Here is a 27,684-nt window from a genome sequence, read left to right on the forward strand (position 1 = left end):
TGTAGTCACATAAATCTATCCATTTTAATTAAATGAATAGTTGCTATTTATTTGATTAAAAATTCACTAGCCATCAGTTAATTAAATTAATATTTAATTAATTCATCTTCAAACATTCTCCTATTAATTAAATAAATTATTCAATTTATTTTAATTCATTCATTAAACCAAATTCACAATCAATTAAATGAATAAATCCTGTTTATTTAATTTAATCCCCCTTTCCTCTTTTAAATAAATTAAATAAAACATTTATTTAAATCATTAAATCCCCCGCACTTGCATTCTCCTAATTAAATAATAATAAAATAATTATAATGTGTTAATATATATATATATATATATAGTTGTTTTATTTTTAATTGTCAATTTAAATATTTTTGTTATATGAATAAAGAATTTAGAATTTGGTGATTTTAGAAAAAAACAACTTATAATTTTAAATTCGATATGCATATTGGAAATACATTAGGAGATTAATACATATGTGAATTTATTTTACTATATTGGACAAATGTCAAGTTTATGTATTAAATAGTGGTAAATTCTTGTTATCTGGAAATTCGTAAATTGCATGTTATTTATGCTTTTGGCTGTTTTTAAGGAAAGATTGCCTATAATAGGATCTTGCGTATTTTGTGTTTTCAATCAAGCTTAAATTCCATTGGTATTTTGGTTAAATTGTCATTGTGTCCTATGTTATTATTTCTCCTAGACCAGGTGTTGTTGTATAACCTATTTGATATGAGCCATTCTGTGTTTTTTTTTTTCCAAATGGTCAATCTTGGGTTGGTATTTGTGTATCCTTCACCTATGCTTGTCAGGATTGTTTATGGTTGTATGTTTCATCATAGAGTTCTCATAGAGAGAAACATTTCCTGTTAGTGTCCTAGGAGAGAGAGTGGCTTTCGAGCGGGGGTCGTGCCCGAAGTGGATGACAGGATAACCCATCAAAAGTTAGTTAAAAAGTGATAACCTAATAATTAATTAGGGTTTGGGTAGATCAAATATTAATTAAGATAAATGTACCTCGTGCATAGGAGAGTGCTAGTACAGGGCTCATAATGTTACGAGAAGGCCTGGAATGGCAAACTTAACACCTTGTCTTCACGAAAGGATTGGTAGGGTCTGCATGAGACTTAGTTGGAACCAAAGGCTCGAGAGAGATTACTAGGAGAAACCCGAGGATGGGGGTCGGGACCTATGGAGGTTGTACCATGGTAACCATCAAGCTATGCGATGACACTCTCTTCTTAGAGTCACTAGTGTTTTGTGAGTTGAGTCACATGGATGTTTGCAGAGTCTTGTAGTCCTTTCGTACTTGTCTTACTTTGCTTGCTTGAGGGTTTTCTACTGTCTCCTAGCACGGTGGGGTGGTAGTGCCACTTCCCATCGGATGATTTGGATTGTATCTTCAGGCGAGGAAAGGCTTCGCTAGTGTTTCTTGGTTCGTGGTTTATGTACCAGCTCTTGTTCGAGATAATTGTTCAGTTGAGACCTTGTGGTCATTGTATCAGACTTTTATGTAACCTTGATATTGTATCTTTGTAATCAGTGGTATTATTGGAAGCCATGTATTTATGGATATTGTAATATTATTATGTCAGTGAAATTAATGTTATTGTTTTGATCTTATGTTTAAATGGTTTGTGGAAATTAGATACATTGGAATACTTTTATTTCTTTATTATGAAATTTGGATGTATGTGTAATTTTAAACTTAAGCATTCAATTTATCTAATTAAGTGGATTAACTGTGGTGTTAATATAATCTATGAAATTAATCTTCGTTGGTTACCCTTAAGAAAAAATGTGATAGACTTCCACTGTGTTATTCAACGTGCAATGGTTTTAGTTAGTGCACTTAGTCTTTAACAAAAAAAAAATTATTTCACCCTTTAGTTGCCTAGTTGTGTTGTTTTTCTTTTAGGGTTCCTGGCGGGGCACTACATTACATTATAGTGAATTTTAGAGAAAGAGCATTTATCATAAATAACATATATTGTCATTTTGGACTAAAGTAAATCTTAGTTCATTTCATAGCATATCTAATTAGTTTTGTTCACATTTGCATATCATTTTGAGAACAATCATTTGTCAATCTTGAACCTCCATAAGGCATCCATAGTGCAAAAAACTGCTGAGAGCTACACTAATTTGGAACTTGGAAAGGAGAGGAACAAGGGAGAAGGAGTTAGGAGCATGGTAGAAGGCATTTGGAGATGCCTTGTTGTGTTTTCTTTCATAGTTAAATACTTCATCATATTTTTAGTGTCTCTTGATATGCCTACTTAGACTAGATTTTGGTTGATTAACCCTAACATTTATCTTTGTTTCTTATGTTCTTATGTGCTATACGACCACAGGTTTTAGTCTAACAATGTCCATTTTGTAGAGTTTCACTTTGTATGCATCACATTTGAATAGATTACAAGGCTTAGCAACAGAGTTGTTGACGCAATGGCCACTACCGCCTCGCAAATTCCAAATAAACAAAATCGCTATGAATTCTTGATGGAGCAATTGTTTTCACCGGCCTATAACAATTTAGAATCCCAAGTCATCTATGCCCTAAAGGGTTCTGATTCCCCCTTATACGGGAAGATCTATGCCTACCTCAAAGACAATACCCTCCCACTAGACCTATCTCGCAACCAAAAACAAAACTTTATTTGACAAGCAACCCATTATACCTTAACTGTCGATATGCTTTATCATCGAGGTCTTGATTGTACTCTTCTTCGATGCCTTGATCGTAATGAATCTGATTTCGCCTTACATGAGCTTCACGAAGGTATTTGTGGTACACATTCAAGTGGTCCTATTCTTGCCAAGAAACTACTAAGGATAGGATATTATTGGCCGACAATGGAGAAAGAGTCCTATCAGTTTGCTTGGAAATGCCCTAAGTGCCAAATTCATGGTAACCTCATACATGAACCAGCGCAAGAGTTGCAACCATTCACTAAATATTGGCATTTCTATCAATGGGGACTCAACCTAGTAGGAAAGAGTCATCCTTCCTTGTCAAATGGACACAAGTTTATCATCACGGCCACCAAATACTTCACCATATGGACTGAGGTAGTTCCCTTGACTACAGTGATCGGAAAATGGATAGCTTCCTTCATCCTAAATTATCTCATATGTCGGTACGGCATCCCTAGCTCCACTATCACAGATAATGGAAGACCTTTCAAAAATCAAGATGTCCAAGAGATTTGTGAGTGATTCCATATCCAACATTGCTTTTTGACACCTTATTATCCACAAGGGAATGGCCAAGCAGAGGCTTCAAACAAGACAATCTTGAAAATACTCAAAAAGACAGTGAATGATGTTGGTAAAGATTGGCATGTCCAGCTCAATCTTGCACTTTGGGCCTACAGAATGAGTATCTGCACACCTATAGGAGCTACACCATACTCATTGGTGTATGGATCAGAAGGTATTCTACCTATTGAGGTAGAGATTTCATCACTCTGGGTATCCTTGAAAGGCCTCATTCCAGATGAGGAATATCAAGTCAACAGGTTGCAAGAGCTAGAGTTGTTGGATGAACGTCACCAACATGCCTTTGATCATCTCAAGGCATATCAACAAATAATGTGCAGAAGCTATAATCACAAGGTCATCCCAAGGGCTTTCAAAATTGGTGATCTGGTCCTAAAGGAAAACCCCCCGAATTAGCAAGATCAGGAAAAGAAGGGAAAATTTGAACCTAACTGGTTAGTGCCCTTTGTTATCATATCAGCTTATGGATTGAGAGCATATCAGTTATCAACTTTAGAAGGGGATGTGCTTGATGAACCAACCAATAGCATCCATCTGAATAAATTCTACACTTGAGTCGTCCAATGCACAATCAAGCAAAAAAAGAAAAAAAATCAAAAAAAGTATCAAAACTCGTCACTTGGGTGAAAACCTAGCAAACAAGCGCTCTGTGACACAAAAAAATCAAAAAATCAGAAAAATACAAAAAATTGAAAAATAAATCAAAAAGTGCAATAAAAATAAGTGGTGAAAACTTGGCAATAGGCGCCACTTGTAAGAGAGCAACTCCTCTATCTATCAATACTCATATCATATCCATCTGATCTGAGCCCATAGCCATCACAGAACACTTATACTCACAACATTAGCTCAAACATACTTAGCGTAGTCACTGTCCCTGATCATCTGAATCAGTTATCTGAATCATATCACACCATGGCTTGGTGATCAGTGTAAATATCCATATCAAATTAGTATCAACAACAAGGGGCAAAATCCTGACCTCTTTGGGGACATTTCGCCTTGAGGGTTTTAGACATCAAACCAAACACATAGCAAGACAACAAAGATTAGAACAACCAACATATGACAACAGCGATACAAGAGGCTAGACATCAAGGAATTGAACTTATTTGAATTGAACAAAAGATCTATTTGCAAGATGTTTTACTTTACAAGAATACATTCCAATAGCATGCATGCTTACTTATGATTGTTAATTTTTGCTTATCATATGTCTTAAGCGACTCAAGGATGTCTCAATGACTAGAGAAGCAAGGAAGGAATGTGATGTTTTCTTTGTCTGATGTTTGCGAGTGAAGCCTTCTATTATGCAAATTTGTCTTACGATGTGATCGGGTAACATATCACTAAAGACATTTCGGATTTGTATAGGACAAAGGTTAACTCTTGTCTATTTTCTGCAAGCAACACTTAGATCATCTTGGTTCAATTATACCTCGACGCTTATGTCATCTTGCAATATCAAAATCCATGTAAATTATACTTAGGTCGTTATGGTTCAATTTGTGTGAGCTTGAATTTCATCCTCTGAATGTTACCTGCAATAAGTTAGTTCCACAAAATACAAATGGAAATGTATACAGGAAATCCAAAATCCACCAATGAAACTACATGAAATACATACTAAAATAAAACATTATTTTACTTTCATGGCTTATGTCTCATTGTGTCCTAACTCCATTGTTCCTGGTTGCAGATGGTGTGCTCTCAGACAATGCACTGTTGGCTTCCAAGATGGCATATGAAGAATGGACTGATAACTTGTAGTTAACTGACACTATGATATGCAAATACTACATGATTATGCTAAAATGATTATACTATGATGCTATATGATAATTGATAAATTTCTATTTGCTTAAAAAAATCACAGATGCATAAGATTAGCTTGCAAAATGCACTTGCAATCTCTTGAATTCTAACTTGAAGATTAACTCTCTCAACTAAAGCTCTTGATTTTATAGACTTTGAGAGGATAAGATGATGTGGCTTAGATCAACGGTCATGATCAGATCTACAGATTTGGATGGCTATGAGCAAAGGTGAAGGTTGAGAGAAAGGGGGAAGGAGAAGTGTCACTCATCTCACCTTGACTAGGTTGCTGACTGAGGGAATCTAGGGATGGTTGGAGGAAATTTAGGCATGAGAGGACAAGTGGACTCAAGTCCTTCCTAAGATGTAGAGGGTGTTGGAGAGAATATAGGAAATGGTTATGAAATATGTGTACGTACACAATTTTCATTAAGTTTGGAAGTTGGAGATAAATGATAAATTAATATTTCAGTCATATTAACTTCCTTAGCCACATGTTTGATGATTTGGCAAAGGGAAGATGAAGTGAAGATGGAGGGTGAGTTGGATAAGGGATTAAATAATTTAGAAATTATTTAATATTTGAGACTATAGGATAGGAGAATAACTATTAAATATTGGATATTTAATTGTTTGGAGGAGATAATTAAATATTAGATATTTAATTAATTAGAAGAATAGGATAATTAAATATTAGAGATTTAATTAATTAGAGGAATAAGATAGATGAATTAATTAATAAAATATTAATTAATAGAAAGACATGAAAATGAATTAAATAAATTAATCTTTTCAAATTAACTATTTAATAGAAGAATAATTATTAAATAAATATAAAATATTTATTTAATTGCTTATAGCCAATTTTTATGTGTATACATTTTGCTCCTCTTTGAAATGATGTCGAGACAACATTGTTTCAAAGATTAAATCAAGTCTCGATAATGCCTAATAGAGATTGAAAATCCTGATTGTGTGCCCCCTCAGGAGATTGATCATGAAATTGTCAAAAATTCTGGTTTGAATGATTAATCTCATGATAATTGATAAAAATTTAGTCAATTAAATTCATTTGGAAAAAAAAAACAAATTAAATTGCCCCATTGAAATTAATTACTCTTCAAAATAGTAAATATAAAATTAACCAAGGCCAATTTTAACTTCATTGTTATCCTTGTCAGCTTTTGGAGAAAATATTCTTGCTGAGGTGGTGAAATGGTGATTCCGATGGAGTGTCATCGATTTGAGCATGTTCGGCGTTATCAGCGACCTGTCGAGTATGGGTATCTGGTATGTATCTTCTCTTGAGCCTTGTTTTCAAGTTTTAATTCAAAGTTTCATGTTTTTAGGTTCTTTTTTGGATTTTTTTTAATTTTTTTCAAATTTTTTCGGCAATATTTTAGCGCTTTTGCAGTTTGTTTTAGATCATATGCAACTAGGTTTAGCGCAAATGCCTAGATTAGTGCATATGCTCTGTATGTTAGCGCTTATGTTCAAGATATTAGCACATATGGATAGGGTAGCGCAAATGCGTAGTTTGTTAGCGCATATGACCAAAAAGGTAGCGCTTTTGCATGGATTAGCGCTTATGCCTATAGTTTTAGCACTTTTGTTAAAAAGGATAGCGCATATGCACTAAGTTGGCGCATTTGCATTTAGTTTTAGTGCATTTGTTGTAGTTTAGTGCAAATGCTCAATAGGATAGCATTTTTGCTTAAATTGATAATTTTGATAAGCGCAAAAGCTCAAAATCAATTTGATAAGTAGATTTAACATGTGTAATACGTAGTGATGATGAAAATTGAGACTTAATTGAGTGATTGCATGCCTGATAGATGAATAGATAGGTTGATTGATAGATTGGATCAATATATTTGATTGCTTTGATTAGCTTGATTGATAGATTTGATTGATGCATTGGATCGATTGAGTAGCTCTAAGAAACCGATTTAGTTTCTGATGTAAGAGCTTGGTAGAGTTTTTTAGTAAACTCGGTATTTGATAAAAAAAAACATGATGGATAGGTTTTAAAATGTTTTGATAGCATAAGTTTCTTCAATTTGATTTGATAAATAGATTTGATGATTCAATTTGATTTCTCTTGACAAAATAGGAGAAACTTGATGTTCTCCAGTGTTGGGAGAAATTACCGGCGGTGCGTCATTTAGTTCCAAAGCCTACCCAGGCTGAGATTAGACACATAGATGCCTATGGTTTACGCCATTTGTTATATATGCCTGAGATTGAGCATAACAGAGGTTTTTTGACAGCATTGGCCGAGAGATGGCGTAACGAACATAACACTTTCCACCTGTCGACAGGTGAGATTAGTGTGACTCTGGAGGATGTCTATAAGATTATGCATATCCCAGTGACTGGTGAGCTAGTGCAGTATGATTATCAGGATCCGGTTGGTACAAAGGCTTGCAGAGTTGTGTTTGCTGATGAGAGCATTGGTAGAGGAGAAATTTGATGGGTTGAGATGGTGATGTATTACGAGGCTCTTTCTGTTATTCTTGTTGGTTTGATTGGAGGATTTATATGTCCAAATAGGAGATCACGAGGTTTTTCCATTGCATGGGGTGAGATTCTCCTTAGTATGATTTAGCATCGTACTCAATATGCGTGGGGGGTTTGCATGCTGGTACACTTATATCATGATCTTCATCAGGTAGTGTATGATGAGAGTGCGAGTTTATCTACTGGATGCACTTTATTGCAGATCTGGTGCTGGGAGCACATTGTTGTTACTCGGCCTATCCATCACAGAGTTCATGGAGAGAGGCGGCCATATGCATATTTCTATGTAGGTATCCTTACTCAACATAAGCTGGGTAAGATGGAGTATTGGCGTTGAGTGCTTGATTCATTGGACAGTAACACTTGGAGACCATATCTTGATTGTGAGCCATGGATGGATGATGCACAGACATTACCATCTATTATGCACAGTAGATATCTCATTGGGTGGACACCTTTTATTGTTGAGTGATAGTTGATTGGTCAGATTTTGAGATAGTTTGGTGTCATCTAGCCTATGCCTACTAGTGTGATGATATATGCTTGACGGTATAGAGATAGGCAAGATTGGGGATCGTTGTCGTTATTTGAGATTGCTCATGCAGAGTTTGTTGCTACTCTGAGAGTGGCTTATGATATGAGATTACATATTATTGATCCTGGGGTTACTGCATATTATGCCTAGTACATATTAGTGCATCCTTTTCCTCACATTACTAATCCGGCAGATCCTTCTCCCAGCTCAGGAGATGAGGATGATGATTCAGATGATCTAGTTTCTAGGAGACGGAGACGAGAGCTTAGAGCTGCTCATGATGCTGGGGGAGGTGGAGATGATGGTGGGGATGGAGGTGGTGGTAGGAGACCTAGACTGAGGGGAGGTCGATTGAGAGTCCGTGGAGGCCCATTTGGATTGACTGGCAGGATTGAGAGACCACATCCTATGGGTGGGAGAAATGTTGGATGGATTGGGAGAGAGCATGGCAGGACTGGTATGAGATCACCGAGAGGGTTGCCATTGACAGGAGGCAGGGTGACTGGACTAGATGGGGGTTGCAGGAGAGGCATTGATTTTGGACAGATTCAACCAGATCCTTGAGTTATTGCAGCACATGATGGAGATGATGAGGATCTTGAGGATCATGTTCCCTTGATTAGACGACGGGTGCAGAGAGTTACTCAGATTGAGATTCCAGCAGTTGGATAGGTTGGTGGTGAGGGGAGTAGGATTCATGCACCACAACAGGATGTACTAGAGCAGGTTGCACCAGTGCATGATGTGCCAGATGTGGTTATACCAGAGCATGATATCATTGATAGTCTAAGAGTATAGATTGATTAGCTTCAAGCATAGGTGCAGACTCTTATGACTAAGCGGGATAGAGCTGTTAGGAGACAGCAGGATACTCAGGGCCTTCTTGATCACATTCAGCAGGTTGGATTAGGTACTCTCTTGGTAGATACTATTAGAGCATTAGTTCAAGCTGGGAAGGAGACTTCCCATTGGCGACGACGATATGAGGAGGCAGTTGTAGAGAACCAGAGAGTAGGCAGTTATCATACCACTATGTTGATGGATACTAGCAGTGGTGGGGTCATGGGACCTCCTCAGAGGAGTGTTGATCATGCAAGATAGGCATCTAGAGGATCTTCTCGTCCACAACCACAGACGGACAAAGTCAGGTGGTAGTGGTACAAGACAACCTTGACTTGATTTGCATTGGATGAGGCATTTGTATTGTTTATTTGATATCATTGTATACTTGGACTTTTATTGTTTTATGATGATCTATATGCAGACATGGACTCTATATGATGATGATTATTTTATATCCATGTTACTCTATTTGATGATGATATTTATGCTTTGATGATCTATATGCTTTGATTATATGGATGCAGTGATTATATGTATGATGATATGATCTTTTATTTTTATTATGATGATAATTTATATGATGATGCAATGATAAATGCTTTTGTTGATTTTCGATGATCTTGGATGCAAGTGAAAATGATTACTTTAACTTAAATGATATGAATGCAATGATCTATACGGATTTGCAAATGAATGATTGATTTGCTTTTGATTAGACTTCAGATATCCTAGCCTGGATTTATCTTCTGTGGATTGTGAGCGTGGACAAATGGGTTCTAAATACCTTGATGTTGCTTACCAATTGGTCCTTTTTTTTCATATCCCATCTTTTGCATGATTTCATATCCTTTGCCATATTGTTTTACGGGAATATTGACTTCTGTTGCTGTTGCTATAGTTTTATCTTCATCTTTGTATAACCAACCAAGAATGTCTTTGTCTTCATTTTCATCTTCAAGGGTTCCAGCACTAACAAAGGTTCCTTTAAACATATGTTTTGATTTTCCTCATGTCTTTGATTGAATATCTCTAGGCTTTCCATATGACTTAGGGGAAAGTGGAAAATTTTGCAAAGAATACTTTCCCATTCCTTCATCATTTAACTTGAGTTTTTCTTCAAAAGTTTCCAATAACTTTTCTTGAATTTCTTTAGTAGGATATACTGATTCTCTGTTATGTGGAACTCTTGTATCTTGTGTTGGTTTCAAATTATTGCAATATTTACTGGAATCTACAATTATAGTGATTTCTTTTCCTTCATGAGGAAATTTTACACATTGATGATATGTAGAATGAACTGCTTGCATCTTGTGAATCCATGGTCTTCCCAGAACAATAATGTAGGAGAGGTTCAAATCTAAAACTTGACACAATGTATCCTTTTCCACAAGTCCTATCTTTATTGGTAGCACAAAAGTTCCTTTAGAAGAACGTTACGCTTCATCATAAGCCTTGATGGTTATTTTCTTTTTCAGGTCTACTGCATTCTCTGAATATCCCAAAGCTTTTATCAAACTTAATGCACAAATGTTTAATCCAGCTCCTCCATCTATGAGCACACATTTGACATGAGTTTTATTTATGGAGACTTCAACATGTAAGGGAGCATTGTGAGGATGTTGCAAGGATGCATCATCATTTTCAGAAAATGATAAGCAATGAGGAGCTATGAGGTGTCCTACCATATTTTGGAACTGATCTATATCCAAATCTTTTGAAACTGTCGTTTCCACCAAAGATTTCTCCAAAATGTCCTTATGCATAGGTGAAATCTTGAGAAGTTCCAAAATTGATATTTGAGCAGGTATTCGTTGTAATTGCTCTACTAAATTGTATTGTTGTGGATTGGGTGTTGGATCTTTTGCTACACCTGGAAAGGTGACCTTCGCTTTGCTTCTTGTGATAACATTGATTGGTTCTGAAGATGAATTTTCGTTAACAATGATTACATTTACCACATCATCGTATGTATAAGTGTAATTCACTTTGGTTTTTCCTTTGTCATATTTTAATTGGGACGATTCGCCTTTTTCATAATTTGGGAGTGGAGTTTTCAAAGCCAAGTGTGATTCGTTCGTTTTATGGCTATTCACTATAATGGTTCCATTATCGATTAGATCTTGGATAAGGTGTTTCAATCTCTGACAATCATTTGTTAAGTGTCCTTTATTCCAATGATAGTTGCAAAAATGATTGTCATTCCACCAATTGGGCTTGACTGGTGGTTCATAATTTCTTGTTTCTGGTAAAACAATCAATTTATTAGCAAGTAAAGTTTTTAGAGCTGATTCTTAAGATTCTCCAATGTTTGTGAATTTTCTTCAAGGATTGGAGAAAAAGGACTTAGCTTTGTTGTTTTTTGGATTGTTATTGCTTGGTTTTTGACTTGATAGATTTGGTTGTTGTTGTTTTGTATTACTATTATCGTCATTCCCTTCATTGCTGACATTCCTATTCTTTGACCAGAACTTGGGTTTGTCAGTGTTGTTGTTTTTGTTGTTGTTGTTGTTGTTGTTGTTGTTGTTGTTGTTATATGAATTATTTTAAAGTTTTAGTTCTCCTTTCTTTACCATTGCGTTCTCTATTTTTAGACCATTCTCGATCATTTTGGCAAAAGAGGGAGGACATTTCATGCTTAGTCGATAACTCATTTCACTGATAAGATTATCAATGAATATGTTTGTTTTTTCTTGATCAAGTACATCTCAGGGATACCTATTAAACATGCGTTTCCATCATTGTAAGAAAATCATAAAGGATTCACCATTCTTTTGTTTAACATTGCAAAGATCTAGCATTGTTATTTCATTCCTTATATTGTAGGAATATTGTGAAATAAACCTATTCACAAGTTCTTCAAAGGATTTGATTCCGGATGGTAACTTTGAAAACCACTCCATTGATTGTCTATTTAAACTTCTAGGAAAAAGACGCATGAGGTAAGTTTCATCATGAGCAAATTCCATGCTCATAGTACAAAACTCCCTAATGTGATCTTGACGATCAGCTTTTCCATCGTATTTGTCATATTTAGGAATCTCGCAATGTTGCGGAAATGGTATCATATTCAGATTTTTATCAAAAGGATATGAGCATATATCTTCTAATGAATATTTCTTGGAGCATGTCCCATTTTGCATGTCTTGTATTTGTTGTTGAAGAGTTTGTACTTGTTGAGTAAGGTTTGATAAGGGATTATCTACATAGTTTCTTCTTGTTTCTTCCTGAATCTTTTTGTCACTACGCTCTTTTATTTTATCATCCCTTTCTTTCCTTGTTTCTTCGTTACTTTATTTGTTCACATCTTCATTATTTTGCTCATTTGTGTTTTGGGTGTTACTTGTCTCTGTATCTTTTTTCAAGCTTTCCATGTTAAAGTTTTGTGGTAGTTTAGCTCCAGATTTTGCCAACATCAAGAGATATTTTTCTTTTTGTTTTGCCAACAATTTTTCCATTAGCCTATCAAATTTGAAATCTTGCTCAAGGTCTCTAATGGTTCTATTGACTACTTCTTCGTCAACAGTGGTAAATCCAAAAGTATGGAATACAGGAGTATCTTCTTCCTCCATTTGTTGTTATTTTCTAAGTTGTTCGTGTTGGGCTCTAGTCCAAACTGGCATGTGTTTATTTCAAAATTGTTGAAAGTTTCAAAGGACAAAGTCAATAGGTGATTATTGGTTTAGGAAGATATGCTTTCTTGATCTTACCACTATTGTTTGTTCGTTGGGATAAAGCATCTCTTTGTTGAAAGGCGCATCTTTGTAAACTTTCACTGTCAAAATTTGTACCGCAGCCACGTAAGTAGTGACGAAAATGGTGTAAGCATGTCCTATGTTTCAATAAGATCTTGCAATTGATATACAAGAATCTTATCCTTTTCTGAGTAGCTTTATAACTGGTTTTTCTTTTCTTAAGGTGATACTTAAAAGTCATATAAGCATTTGACAATTCACAAGTTTGTTTGATTCCAAAGGTGGTGCGATTTTGGTTTTGATATAACCTAGGTTCAAAATAAGAAAGATATATCCAAGATTAGGAACCTAGTATAGATTTGATCAAACTTCGTGATAGAGGATTTGATTATCCTGATGAGAAACTTGACAAAGATGTTGATTTTTGCACTTAAGATGGTTGAATCGATAGCTTGTTAAATGTTGATGTTTACAAAACCTTTTGAGTATAACCCGTTGGATCAGCCACCTAGTTGTTTGAGCTAGTTTGAAAATACATGATGGTTTAGAGACAAACCTACTTGAAGAATTATTTTGACATTGATGTTTTGACACTTTGATTTTGATCTAGTGTTTCAAGTGTTGAAAAGCTTTTGTATTACCCTTTTCATCAAACTTTTTCAGAAATTTGTTGGATTTTTGCTCACTCGTAGATGATAATTTTCTTACATTTTTGACCATTCGGAACATGTTATAAACATAGAAGACACAATGTTTAATAAACAAAATGCACAAGCAAGTACAATCCCTATGGCAGGCCGAGACAATAGTTGTTGAATCTCACGTAGAGTTTCCCCCAAGGCTACGCTATTCAAAGCGGATATTTAGATGCTTGGCCCCACTGGCTGCACCCTCGGCACTCACTTCTTCGGGGCAGCCAAGCACCAGTTTCTATGAAATCTCCCCATGGCAAACTTTATATCTCTACTAGGAACCGTATGTATGTGAGTCACTTTAGAGGTCCGACCTCCTACACCAACAACTAGAAGGATTTTGGCAACTAGTACAAGTGGTTTTTAGTAAAGGCTTTGGGTCACATGGCCATACATGCGGCACTTTTAGCTCTGTAAATACATAAGGTTCCCAGCCTATAGAGGTTATGCTCCATAGGGTTTATGGGGAAACATAGTGTCGGTATGAACTTATCAGCACATGTTGTTTGGGACTTTCGTCACAAACACGATTTATTTATAGTGGATTGGAAGGACTCGGTATTAGCCTGTTTCCATTTTAGGTCGTTCTGCTCTCACTGGCCCCCTCAAGGTAGCTCGGGAAGGCAAGCCCTCTAAAAGGATTTTAATTGCTTGAAAGTAAAGAAAGCGTAAAAGAGTGGGTTTGGCTTTTTGGTCACCCAATTAAGGGGAGAGCATATACCTACCACTTCCGAGACACGGAATACAAGCATTTTTTTAATCCTTTTCAAAGAAATTATTGGCTAAGTCCTATTTGGAGATGTTGCTCCAACAAGCATGGTGTTCATTTTAGCCCTTTTAAAAGTCTGTGCAACTATTTTAGAGAAAATACCAAAAATGCAAGTTGCATGTTGTCAATTCATCCTCTTAGTTAAACTAGATGAACAAGATATGATATATTACTTCCCAAATGAAGACTTTTAATTAGCTAGATGATAAAATACATAAAATTTGCCTTAGATGCCATCCTGCACATGCCTGTTAGTAATCTGAAAAATCTGATTTCTTGGACATTCGGACCTACAAGAAAATTTTGTCAGTTTTATAAACAGAAGCGCTAACCTAATATATGCACTATCTTTCTATTCAAAAGCGCTAAACTAAAGATCAAAAGTGCTAACTTAGACTACAAAAGTGCTACTCTGTTGATACAAAAGCATGATTTCTTTGACATATGCGCTAACCTATGATGCAAATGCACGAACCTGTGATGCGAATGTACAAAATTTAAGACAAAAGCACTAACCTATATGACATATGTGCTAACCTATGATGCAAATGCGCAGTTTTTCAGACAAAAGCGTTAACCTGCATGACATATGCTCTAACCTATGATGCAAATACGCTAACCTGTCGAACAAAAGTGTTGGCATATGGACACTCCAATGAGACATTGTGTGTGATTGAAGGTTTTGTCATTAATGGCAACCCTGCAATCCTATGGCACCGACAAGACATCATACCGGCAAAGCATTATTCAAGAAAGACAGTGCATCGGCATCAACAAGATCACTCTACACCAGCACCGGCACCGACATAGAAGAAAAGATTTGTGACTTCCCATTGAGCAGTGAGCTCTAGGCAATTGGCCTTCCTGCATGTGCAGGCCCCTATTATAAGTAATATTCTCTTACTAGCCAATAAGTGAATATTATGGGTCACAAATCCCACCGAGGTTTTTCCCACATCGGGTTTCCCCGTTAAACATCTTGTGTTATGGTGTTCTTTTCATGTGGATGTTTTTTATTCTGTTTATTACATTAATTCTTGCATATCGGTACCCTGCTACTTTATGTTCTGCATGTTTTATCTTAAGAAAATTTGAATACTGGTCAAATACTGATTCACCCCCCCCCCCCCCCCTCTTAGTATCTGTGGGAACCCTAACAATTGGTATCAGAGCTTGGTCCTCTATTTTCAGAAGCCTAACAGCTTGAGGAAGATCTTGACACCAGTAAAGATGGAAAATTTGATGAAGCAACTTGAAGGAGCTCTTACTGACTATGATGCAAAGAAGTTGAAAATTATCAAATTAGAAGATGATTTAAAAGCAGCTCAAGATATCATTCAGGCACTTCAAGAAAATCTTACTGTTACAAGAAATAAGAGAAGAGAACTTTTTGAAAAATTGCAAAATGAGAATGATGAAAAGGAATCACTTATTGATATGATAAGCAAGTTGAAACAAGAGATCATGACAACAAAAAATGAAATGCAGGATATGACTATGAGATTTTGCAAAGAGATCGAGGACAGAAAGAAGAATGAAGAAGAATTGACTAGAAGACTAAGTGATGCAGCAAATGAGAACACAAGACTTAGCTATGAAAATGACATGTTGAAGACAAATTTGATGCATACTTAGAATGACTCAAATGAACTAATGACACAAAAAGAAATCTTGGAAAGGGAATTGGAAACTGCAAATCAACATAAAGAAAAATTCAAGAAAAGCTCAAAAGAACTTGGTACCTTATTGAAGAATCAAAAACCCAAAGGTGACACTTTTGGAATTGGATTTGAAGTTGGAGAAAGTTTCGGTACTGCAAATACTCAAGATCACAGCAAACCGGTAAGACCACCTAATACTTATAAATTCAATGGAAAATGCTTTAACTGTAATAAATATGGTCATAGGGCAAATGAATGCAGATCTAGCAATTATCAGAATATCAATACTCCCACCGGTCAATGCTCCAAATGCAACAAAGTTGGTCATAACTCTGAAAAATGCAGAATGAATGTAAGATGTTATGTTTGTGGAAGATTTGGACATCTATCAAATCAATGCAGAACACAAACTAGCATAGGTTATGGGAAAGCTATTCAGAAAAAAAAATGTAACTTGTTATGCATGTAACAAGATTGGGCATATTGCTAAATTTTATAGAAGTAAAGGTACACCGGTAGACAACAAAAATGCTATCTTGAAAGGTAAAGAAAAAATTGAAGAGGTTAAGCAAGAATTCTCAAAGCAATGGATTAGAAAAGCTGATCTAAATATTGGGAATACTCCTTCACCGGTAGGACAAAGTGATGCCTCACCGGCAGGACAAAGTAATGCTCCACCGGTAGGACTGAGCAGTGCTCCACCGGCAGGAAGTTCTTCATCTAATTGAAGAAAATTGTCTTGAGGGTTTGGCAATCTAATGACACATGTGTTGTTATTCCCTCTGTTAGAGAAAAGAAGTTGAAAATCACTTATTACTGGACAGTTTTTTTGACTGCACACCGGCATATTTCACTGATAGCAGGTAGAGTTACAGAGGTTTCAGAGGAAACGGAAGATGGTTGGGACATATTTTTGGTTGAAAAAGAGAAACAAGAAGAATATAGGAATCCCAAGCCTATTAAGGTATATCAGAAGGATAAGGACAAAGGGAAAGGCAAAATCGGTGGACCTCCAAGCATAAAGGTTAAAGATAACCTACCTCCACCTGTAAAAAATTACAATCCCTGAAAACCAACCGGCAGCTGAAAGCATGGATGCAGAGGATAGCAATACAAATCCTGGAGTCCTATTCACTGTAAATGTTGATACCCAAAAGATCAACATAATAGTTGATAAAGACTCAAGTGAAAAATCAGATATGGCTAAAGAGCCTCCAGTAACAGGAAATATAGAGCAACTGGTAGAGGATACAAAGATAAAGATGGAATCTAAGGCACAATCAGAGAAACCAATAGAGCTAAAGGCTCTAGAACAAATGCCACCGGTAAGCAATGAAGCAGAAAAACCTATGCTAAAGGAAATGCAGACACAAACTGACCTACCAGAGGTCAATACAAGCATGGTCACTTCCACCGGTACTCAGTTTGTTGGGTCACCATCAAAGTCAACAAATGTGACTGAGGTATTACTTGAATCCATCAAGAAAATAACTGACTATAGTTCACAAGCTTACAAAGCAATAGATGATTCAATACCAATTTTGAAGATAATCACTCCTGATTGTAATATAGATAATAAAGATTCTTTAGGACAGTTGGATACATTATGTAAATACATCTCTGGAAATATTGAAAAAATAAAGGTAGAAACTATAAAGGACATTGTAGAAAAGGAGAAACAGAAATTCTTTGAGGAAGAAATTAAGAAGTGTAACAAAGACTTTGACAAACTTCTACCGGAACTGTATAGTTTGTTAAAAGAGTACAAAAACCTGTACAAAGACACATGCAAAACAAACTTCCTGACTGTAGATATAGACAAGAAAATAAGCAAGACACGGGAAGAGATAAACAAGCTTGCAGACAATTTTGTCAACTCACCGGATTCACTATCTATTTTTGAAGATAAGTTAGCAAATTTTGAGGCAGATTTACTTAAACAGGAGAAAGAGAAAGAGACAATAATAAATAAGGCAAAACACTTGAGATCTAAACTGAGTCAAAGATTGGACTATCTAGCATCTCTACGGAAGAAAATCTCAGAGGCATTAACACCAGGAAGTAAAACACTAGTAGAACAATTGCAGCATCTCACCGGCACTATGAAGAGGATTGAAACAGCAATAAAAGATAGCAAAAAGTTTATGGATAGTATAAATTTAATTTTGGGCAATCTTTTTTAGATAATAACTACCCAACTACAAGGTTGAGGATATGGACCGGTATAACTACAAACTCTACTAAACCTTTGTCATTGATGCCAAAGGGGGAGTAGTAGGATGAGAAAATTCAAAGACAGGAATCATATGCTCAGGGGGAGCCCCTCATATTTTTGGTAAAAAAATTTTGGTCTACACATTTTTGGACACCTTTTTGAAATTTCTCATGAGTGTTGCCATCAGTGCCAAAGGGGGAGATTGTTGGCATATGGACACTCCAATGAGACATTGTGTGTGATTGAAGGTTTTGTCATTGATGGCAACCCTGCAATCCTATGGCACTGGCAAGACATCATACCGGCAAAGCATTATTCAAGCAAGATAGTGCATCGGCATCAACAAGATCACTCTACACTGGCATCGGCACCGGCACAAAAGAAAAGATGTATACCGGCACAAAGGCCGACAAGATTTTTGATATGTAATATTTTGATTATTATTGCAAGCCAACTTGGCAAATTGTAAAATGACTCTTGTATATAAAAGAGATCATTGTAGACACTTTAAAAGTGTAGTGAACCAAAAAAAAAAAAAATTATTAGGCAGACCTAATATGCGAAATATAGGTTAAGGGTATATGTAAAGAACAGAGCAAGAACCGGTACTGAATCTGGCATTGGAGATGCTATTGTAGAGCAGTACAAGTCATTGGATTAGTATAATCCTTATTGTAAGTCAGTGTGACTTCTCATTGAGCAGTGAGCTCTAGGCAATTGGCCTTCCTGCATGTGCAAGCCCCTATTGTAAGTAATATTCTCTTATTGGCCAGTAAGTGAATATTGTGGGTCACAAATCCCACCGAGGTCTTTCCCACACCGGGTTTCCTCGTTAAACATCTTGTGTTATGGTGTTCTTTTCATGTGGATGTTTTTGATTCTGTTTATTACATTAATTCTTGCATACCGGTACACTGCTACTTTATGTTCTGCATGTTTTATCTTAAGAAAATTTAAATACCAGTCAGATACTGATTCACCCCCCCCCCCTCTCAGTATCTGTGGGAACCCTAACAAAAAGCACTGTCAGAATTCACACATGCATGAATCTGCATTACAAATGCGTTAATTCTACTTTTTTTGAGATTTTTAAAGGTATATGCGAGGTCTATGAGCCCCATGGTGGGCGCCAAAATGTGTGAGCTTGAATTTCATCTTCATAATGTTACCTGCAATAAGTTAGTTCCACAAAATACAAATGAAAATATATACAAGAAATCCAAAATCCACCAATGAAACTACATGAAATACATACTAAAATAAAACATTATTTTACCTTCATGGCTTATGTCTCATTGTGTCCTAACTCCATTGTTCCTCATTGCAAATGGTGTGCTCTCAAACAATGCATTGTTGGCTTCCAAGATGGCATATGAAGAATGGACTGATAACTTGTAGTTAACTGACACTATGATATGCAAATACTACATGATTATGCTAAAATGATTATACTATGATGCTATATGATAATTGCTATATTGCTATTTGCTTAAAAAACTCACGAATGCATAAGATTAGCTTGCAAAATGCACTTGCAGTCTCTTGAATTCTAACTTGAAGATTAACTCTCTCAACTGAAGCTCTTGATTTTATAGACTTTGAGAGGATAAGATGATGTGGCTTAGATCAACAGTCGTGATCAGATCTATAGATTTGGATGGTTGTGAGCAAAGGTGAAGGTTGAGAGAAAGGGGGAAGGAGAAGATAAGTGTCACTCATCTCACCTTGACTGGGTTGTTGACTGAGGGAATCTAGGGATGGTTGGAGGAAATTTAGACATGAGAGGACAAATGGACTCAAGTCTTTCCTAAGATGTAGAGGGTGTTGGAGAGAATATAGGAAATGGTTATGAAATATGTGTACGTACACAATTTTTCAATAAGTTTGGAAGTTGGAGATAAATGATAAATTATTATTTAAGTCATATTAATTTCCTTAGCCACATGTTTGATGAGTTGATAAAGGGAAGATGAAGTGGAGATGGAGGGTGAGTTGGATAAGGGATTAAATAATTTAGAAATTATTTAATAATTGAGACTATAGAATAGGAGAATAACTATTAAATATTGGATATTTAATTGTTTGGAGGAGATAACTAAATATTAGATATTTAATTAACTTGGTTAAAAGAATAATTAAATATTAGATATTTAATTAATTAGAAGAATAGGATAATTAAATATTAGATATTTAATTAATTAGAGGAATAAGATAGATGAATTAATTAGTAAAATATTAATTAATAGAAAGACATGAAAATGAATTAAATAAATTAATCTTTTCAAATTAACTATTTAATATAAGAATAATTATTAAATAAATATAAAATATTTATTTAATTGCTTATAGCCAATTTTTATGTGTATACACAATTATACCATGATGCTTGTATCAACTTTCAACAAATCAAAGCTCGATGATGAAAACAAAGGAAGCACTAGCACTTTGATCACAACAGATGGCAACATCTAAGAATGAGAATGCAATAGTATCATCTCATTATCATTATCATATTACTCTTGTATTAGGTTGCACATCATTATCATGTTAAAATTGCATTTAGGTGCATTCGCATTATCATTTTAAAAATTGCATTTGATTGCATTATCATTTTTATATCACATTATAGTCACATTTTCATACCATATCATAATCATTTCCATATCATTGTAAGCGCATTACATTTCATATCATTATCATCATAAATCATCATTTTCAAGATACATCTCACATCATACATCTCGTTTTCAAGATGCATCTCATCATCATCATCTAGTGACATTCATCACATGCATATCTATCGCATCATCTTGGAATCTTTCTTCACTTTCATATCTTCATCTATTATCCAACTCTCATCTATCATGTCTTATACGGGATGTATCTTTCCTGAAACCTTTTGATCAAGTCTTATACAGGATATATCATTCCTAAAACTAGATGTTTTGATCATCTATATCTTTTACAAGGGGTGTCATTCCTGAAACCAGAATTGATCCCAATCTTATCAATTTATCAATCCATTTCATCTGATCCATTCTATCATGTCTGTTGAACATAGAATACCACTAAGACGGAGTTGAATCAGTGGTTTCTAAGCTTTTTCTTTTTCTGATCTCACTTCAGAATATCAGTTTTCAACTTAACCACTAAACAGACATATTGGTAATACAAGAAGGAAGGCCAAAGAGATTATTCACACAAAAGTAACTCACAACACCAGACTTACGAGGAAAACCCAATATGGGAAAAACCTCGGTGAGAAAAGTTGATAGAGACTACTACTCCAATCCAGCCTCACAAGTAAAACACTGACTTGCAAAGATTTAGGGCACCAACCCCTGCACTTTTAGGGCACCGACCGAAGGAGAACCAACCCCTGCACCAAGATTCAACTTGGTGATGTATATTGAAATACTATTTGAATACAATTAAGGCTTCTTGTTGCAAATGAATTTTGCAACTCTTTGATCAAATAACTCTTTGTCGGTTGACAGTCTTTTCTCCTCCACTGAGTCTCACACTATCAGTTGTGAGATTTATGTCTCTGATTCTCCGCCTATACTACCTTTCTCTACCTCTCTCATGCAGTCTCTCAACACACTGTGTCACTCTTGGATGTTGCCTGCTCTACCACACCTTGCCAGTTAGGCTCAATTGCAAAACTATAGTTCTTCCAGTAGAATCCTCTCACCAGTATGCTTGCTCCCACACACTGCAACTTTCTTAGAACTCTTTCTATGGCTAGTAATCCTTCTTCTTTCTCACTCACACTTCTCTTCTCATCCTTCATAGCATCAACTGACACTGTCTTGAGCTCTCATTTCTTATTTAGTGATTTCCCACCAGAATGCAATTCGAACTCCAGAGTGGTTAGAGTTTCCTTTTCTTGATACAATCTTCATGAGATCCTTAAGAATGTATTTGTATGCAATTTTCATTATCCAATGCATATTTTTTGAAAATAGCAATCTCAAATAAGATCTCTCGCCTTGAAATCCATTGACACATAAAGACATTCTAGTTGTTTCCTTTTCAAGGATTTCCTGAATCGGATTTCCTTTGTATTGATTCAGGCGCCAATTACTCCGTGATCTTCCTCTGTCATTCCTTATTTCTTGAACCGCAGTCGATCAGATACAATCTCATGATTTGTGGCTCCTTCATTAATGGTGATTATTTGTTTCATCGACCTGTCGATGAGGCTTCACCAACCACAACATGTTTTCCACCTCTGCTCCACATGGCATCATAATGATCGAGACATGGCCCACCAACACACAGTCAGTCCAGCAAACACATTCTGGTGCATCCCTTTGCTGGTTGAGGTTTCTTCTTTTATTATCTGGTAGAGCACACTATACCGGTAGAGAACACTATACCGGTAGCACATCTTCACCTCAGTGGTTTGACTCACAACTTTCACATTTTGCCTCTTCATCATAAACAAACAACCAAACTTCAGACTAGTTTGTACTATACTGGTAGGCCTTCATTATTTATGCTCACCCTTATGTGATTATCCATCATGTCGATTGATATCAATGACAACTTAGTGCCAAAATGCCAACAATCTCCCCCTTTGGCATTGATGTCAACTTCTCACAATTCATTTCATAACCGGTACTTTTCTCCCCCTTTGACACAATGATAAAGGTTAGTGTGCACTCCCCCTTTCATCCCTGCTAAGCTCTCCCTAAGCCACATAAAGCCTGCCTAGATAGATGACACAACTCCCAACTTGTGTTGGAGGTACTCAAATGTGCTTATTGGTAATGGTTTGGTGAAAATGTCTACTACTTGTTCACCAGTAGTAACATAATCCATCCTTACCTTACTTGATAGCAATGTGCTTCATTTTGGAATGCATGACTGGATTCTTTGCTATGTTGATTGCACTTGAATTGTCACATCGGATGAGAATAGGATCGATGATGTCCAACTATATATCTTTGAGAGTCTTCTTCATCCAAAGCACCTGAGAGCAGCATGTAGCAGCAGCAATGTACTCAGCTTCAGCAGTAGAGAGGGAGACTGAGTCATGCTTCTTGCTATGCCATGAGACCAACTGGTTGCCTAGAAAGAATGCACCACCACTTGTGCTCTTTCGATCATCAATGCCCCCTGCCCAGTCAACATCAGTGTATTCTTCCAAGATAAAATATCCTTGTTTAGGGTACCACAAACCATAACTAAGAGTTCCTTGTAGGTACATAAAAATTTTGTTAATAGCATTCATATGTGACTGTTTTGGTGCAGTTTGGAATCTGGCCACCATGCATACTGCCTCAACTATATCCGGTCTTGAAGCAGTTAGATATAGTAGACTGCCAATCATCGATCTATACAAAGACTGATCCACCACCAATGATTCATCATTCTTTCTCAATTTGTTGTCGGTCACCATGGGGGTACTTACCGATTTGCAATCTTCCAGTCAGAATTTCTTTAGCATCTCCTTTGCATACTTGACTTGTGAGATAAAGATTCCTTTATCTTGTTGTAATATTTGCAGACCAAGGAAGTATATCAATTCACTAAGCATTGACATCTCAAATTCTTACTACATTTGATCAGCAAATTCTTTACAGAGATTGTCCTTGTTGCCTCCAAAGATAATGTCATCTACATACACAACCACAATGATCATGTGGTTCCCATCTTTCTTTATGTACAAATTTCTATCTGCACTCCCCTTTTTGAATTCTTGCTCCTTTAGGTACTGATATAATCTTGAATACCATGCTCTAGGAGCTTGCTTTAGACCATACAAGGCCTTCTTCAACTTGCACACAAATGTCACATCATCATGCAGTGGAAACCCTTCTGGTTGCTCCATGTACACTTCTTCCAAATTTTGATTTAGAAAGGCATATTTTACATCTATTTGGTATACTTTATAACCTTTGTAGGTAAAGAAGGCTAGAAAAATTCTAATTACTTCTAATCTAGCTACTGGTGCAAATGTTTCTTCAAAGTCAATTCCCTCTACCTAAGAGTATCCTTTGCACACTAGTCTAGCTTTATGCCTAATAATATTACCTTCTTCATTCATCTTATTCCTGTATACCCACTTTGTGCCAATGATGTTCTTGTCTTCTGGTCTACGGACTAATTCCCAAGTCTTGTTTTTCTCAATTTGTTGCAATTCTTCTACCATGGAATCCATCCATTCTTGTCTTTTTCTAGCCTCATTGAATGTTTTGGGTTCAACTTCAGTCATGAGACATAGGTTGACTTGTTCATCATTCTGGGCAAGTCTTCTTCTAGTCTGCACATCATCATCTTATCTCCCAGAATTTTCTCTTCTCGGTGGTTCAGTTGTACATACCGATTGGGGACCTTCTTGGATGCTACCTCTGGTTTAGTATCTGACTGGACTTCATCATGTTCATCACCAGAGTCATCATACTGGTTAACCTGTGGTTGACATCCTTTGTGCATATCTTCATCAAATTTTACATGCACACTCTCAACGACTCTTCTTAGTCTTTTATTGTAGCATTTGTAGGCTTTTTTGTTAGATGAGTAACCAAGGAAGATTCCTTCATCACTCTTGGAGTCAAAACTTCCTACACCATCCATATCTTTCTTGATAAAGCACTTGCTTCTAAATACTTTGAAGTATTTGACTGATGGCTTTCGGTCATAACATAACTCATAAGGTGTCATTTTGTTGTTTATTCTTAATTGAACCCGATTCAAAGTATATGCAGCAATATGAACAGCTTCTTTACAATATGTGTCTGACAGACTGGCCTCACTTAACATGGTTCTGGCCATCTCCTTGACTGTCTTGTTCTTCCTTTCTACCACACCATTTTGTTGTGGCGTTCTAGGAGTAGAGTATTTCCTTTTAATTCCATTTTTTTCACAATAATCTTTAAAATTCATTTGATGTGAACTCTCCACCCCTGTATGATCTTAATCATTTTAATTTGTACCCACTTTCCTTTTCCACCATCTTGTGAAAGATCTTGAATCTTTCAAATGCTTGTGATTTATCTTGCAGAATAGTGACCCATGTCATTCTTGAGTATTCATCAATGAAGAACATAAAGTATCTTTCACCGATAAGTGCTCTTGTTCGAGTTGGACCACACAAATCTATATGCACAATTTCAAGTGGTCTTGAGGTGTTGTGCTCCTTTGTCTTGAAACTCACTTTATTTTGCTTACCTTTTACACATTCATCACAAAATGAGTTTACCAGATTCATGATGGGTGGAATATTCCTCACACACCCCTTTTTGCTTATTGCAACTAAGTTATCAAAATTTACGTGGCCTAATCTTTTGTGCCACAGCTAACTTTCATCTACTTGTCCTAACATACATTGGGACTCATAGCATTCCTTCAGATTATAAACATTTCCATCTATTCTCTTTCCTTTTGCCACAACTTTACCAATATTGTCTTTCTTTATTTGGCAACCAGTTGATTCAAAGGTGAATTTGTAACCTTTGTCACACATCTAACTCACACTCAATGGGTTATGCTTTAGGCCTCTCACATAGTATACATCATGTGCCTTCAATTTTCCACCAATACTTAGCATTCCTTTTCCCTTTATTTTGATGGAGGAATTGTCTCCAAAACTTACTGATCCACCATTCCAATCTTCAAGTTTAATGAATTTATTTTTGTCACCAATCATATGGTTTGAACAACCACTATCTACCACCCATATATTTTTCCTTTTAGCATGCAAGGAAGTCTGTACTATGAGACTTGATTCTGTCTTTTCCTTTTCTTTCTCAACCCAAATTGGTTTGATTTCCTTCTTCTCGTCAGCTTCTATATTGAGCTCAAGTTCAGTTACCAGCTCTTGATCCGAATTTGCCTTCATCTGCTTGATCTTCCTGTTTTTGCATAACTTTGCTATGTGTCCAAATTCTTGACAGTTATAGCATTTTACATTTTCATTTAAGGGGATGTCATTAAATTTATTGTAGGGTACTGGTTTATTCTTCCTACAATCAAAACTCTTATGACCATATGTTAGGCCCAATATAGAAAGCTAATGTACTAAGAGGGGAGGGGTGAATCAGTACTCCAAAACTTTTCTTGAATAATAACTTTATTGTTATGCATAAACAGAATAGTGCAGTAACATAAAATGAAGTTAAAGCAAATAGATAACAATCATACATGATTCACTCCATAACACATATATTTTGGTTACGCAGAAACTCTTGGTTAGAGAGAAAAACTGCGGTGAGGATGGCACCCACAACTTCACTACTACAATAATAAAGAGTGCTCGGTTAGAGCTACATTTTAGCTATTTCTGATAGCTTACCCTGTTAGGAGTAATAAGATCTATTAGATCTACCTTGTTAAAGGATTTTACAACATTTAATTTGAATGTTGCACCTAGTTAGAGGCTTTACAATTTATAGACTTGAGTAGAGTCTTTTACCCTGTTAAAGGTTTCTCTTTCAACTTCACAATATTACAATAAAATCATTACAAATATCTGCAACTTTACATCTGAAATGTTATAGCAGATTCTATGTGCTCAGAATAGATTACCTTGCTTATAGGATACCTCGGTAACCCATATAGTAACTCGGTAAACCCTTCTGTTTACTCTATTCTTCGACTGTTCTCTGAAAACCTTCTCGGTGACCTCTGTGTCTCTATAACAGTCTTCTTACACACATACATATACCCTTAACTTATGTTGTATAAATAGATCTCTTAAAATGGTGATCTAATTCATTGCTTCGATCTTACAAACATGATTCATCAAATGAATAACTTTACAAAATATTTCATTGGTTAGATTGATCTCAAAATCATACACAATCTTTTAGTGCAATTTCCAATGTAATAACGGTTAGATGTGCCTCGATCTTGTAACATGTTTTCATATGCATGTCCAGGTTCAATGTATCTTGTAACACGTTCCACTCGATGTATATCAACTCGGTGTGTCATCTTTACTGCTTGGTAGTCATAAAAAGATACTCGGTAGACAGCTCGGTGTATACTGTGTTTTGTGACTGCTTTCCTCTGTAACCGACTAGACTATGCATACTGACTTCTCTATGTATATCGACTGCATGATTCGGTAGTGCTAACCGACTAGAGTATATAGTATGACTTTGAATATAAAAACTAATGGCAACTTGATAAGTAGTAACAATCTCCCCTTTTGACATTAGTTGAAATGTTTGACAAAACTACTTTCAAAGTCATAACTCAAAAATCTATATACTTTGCAAAATGACTATACTTGACAATATATACAATAGTCAATGAAATAGTATATTTAGATATACTCCCCTTATCATTATATTGTACATAACTCTGATTTTGCATGCTCGGTTATGTGCTTGTGTGCTCTGCTTACTGTCCTTGGATACTCTGCATACTCTGCGCGGTATACTCCCCTTGCATACAATACTCTAAATACTATATCAAAACTGTATCACAAAAATTGTATCACTCCCTCAATATATTATATTACTCCCCTTATATAGTATCACTCCCCCTTTTTGACAAACATCAAAAACTTAATTTCCATTCGAGGGTGGTAACTGATCAAAAATAGATTTATACTTTTTCCGAGCATCGGTGAGTGCGACAGAGAGTGCATCCTTTACACTTCCCATTAAAGAAGTTTGTGCTTGAATATTAGCC

This window comes from Cryptomeria japonica, chromosome 2 (assembly GCF_030272615.1).
Source record: "Cryptomeria japonica chromosome 2, Sugi_1.0, whole genome shotgun sequence".
NCBI lineage: Eukaryota > Viridiplantae > Streptophyta > Pinopsida > Cupressales > Cupressaceae > Cryptomeria > Cryptomeria japonica.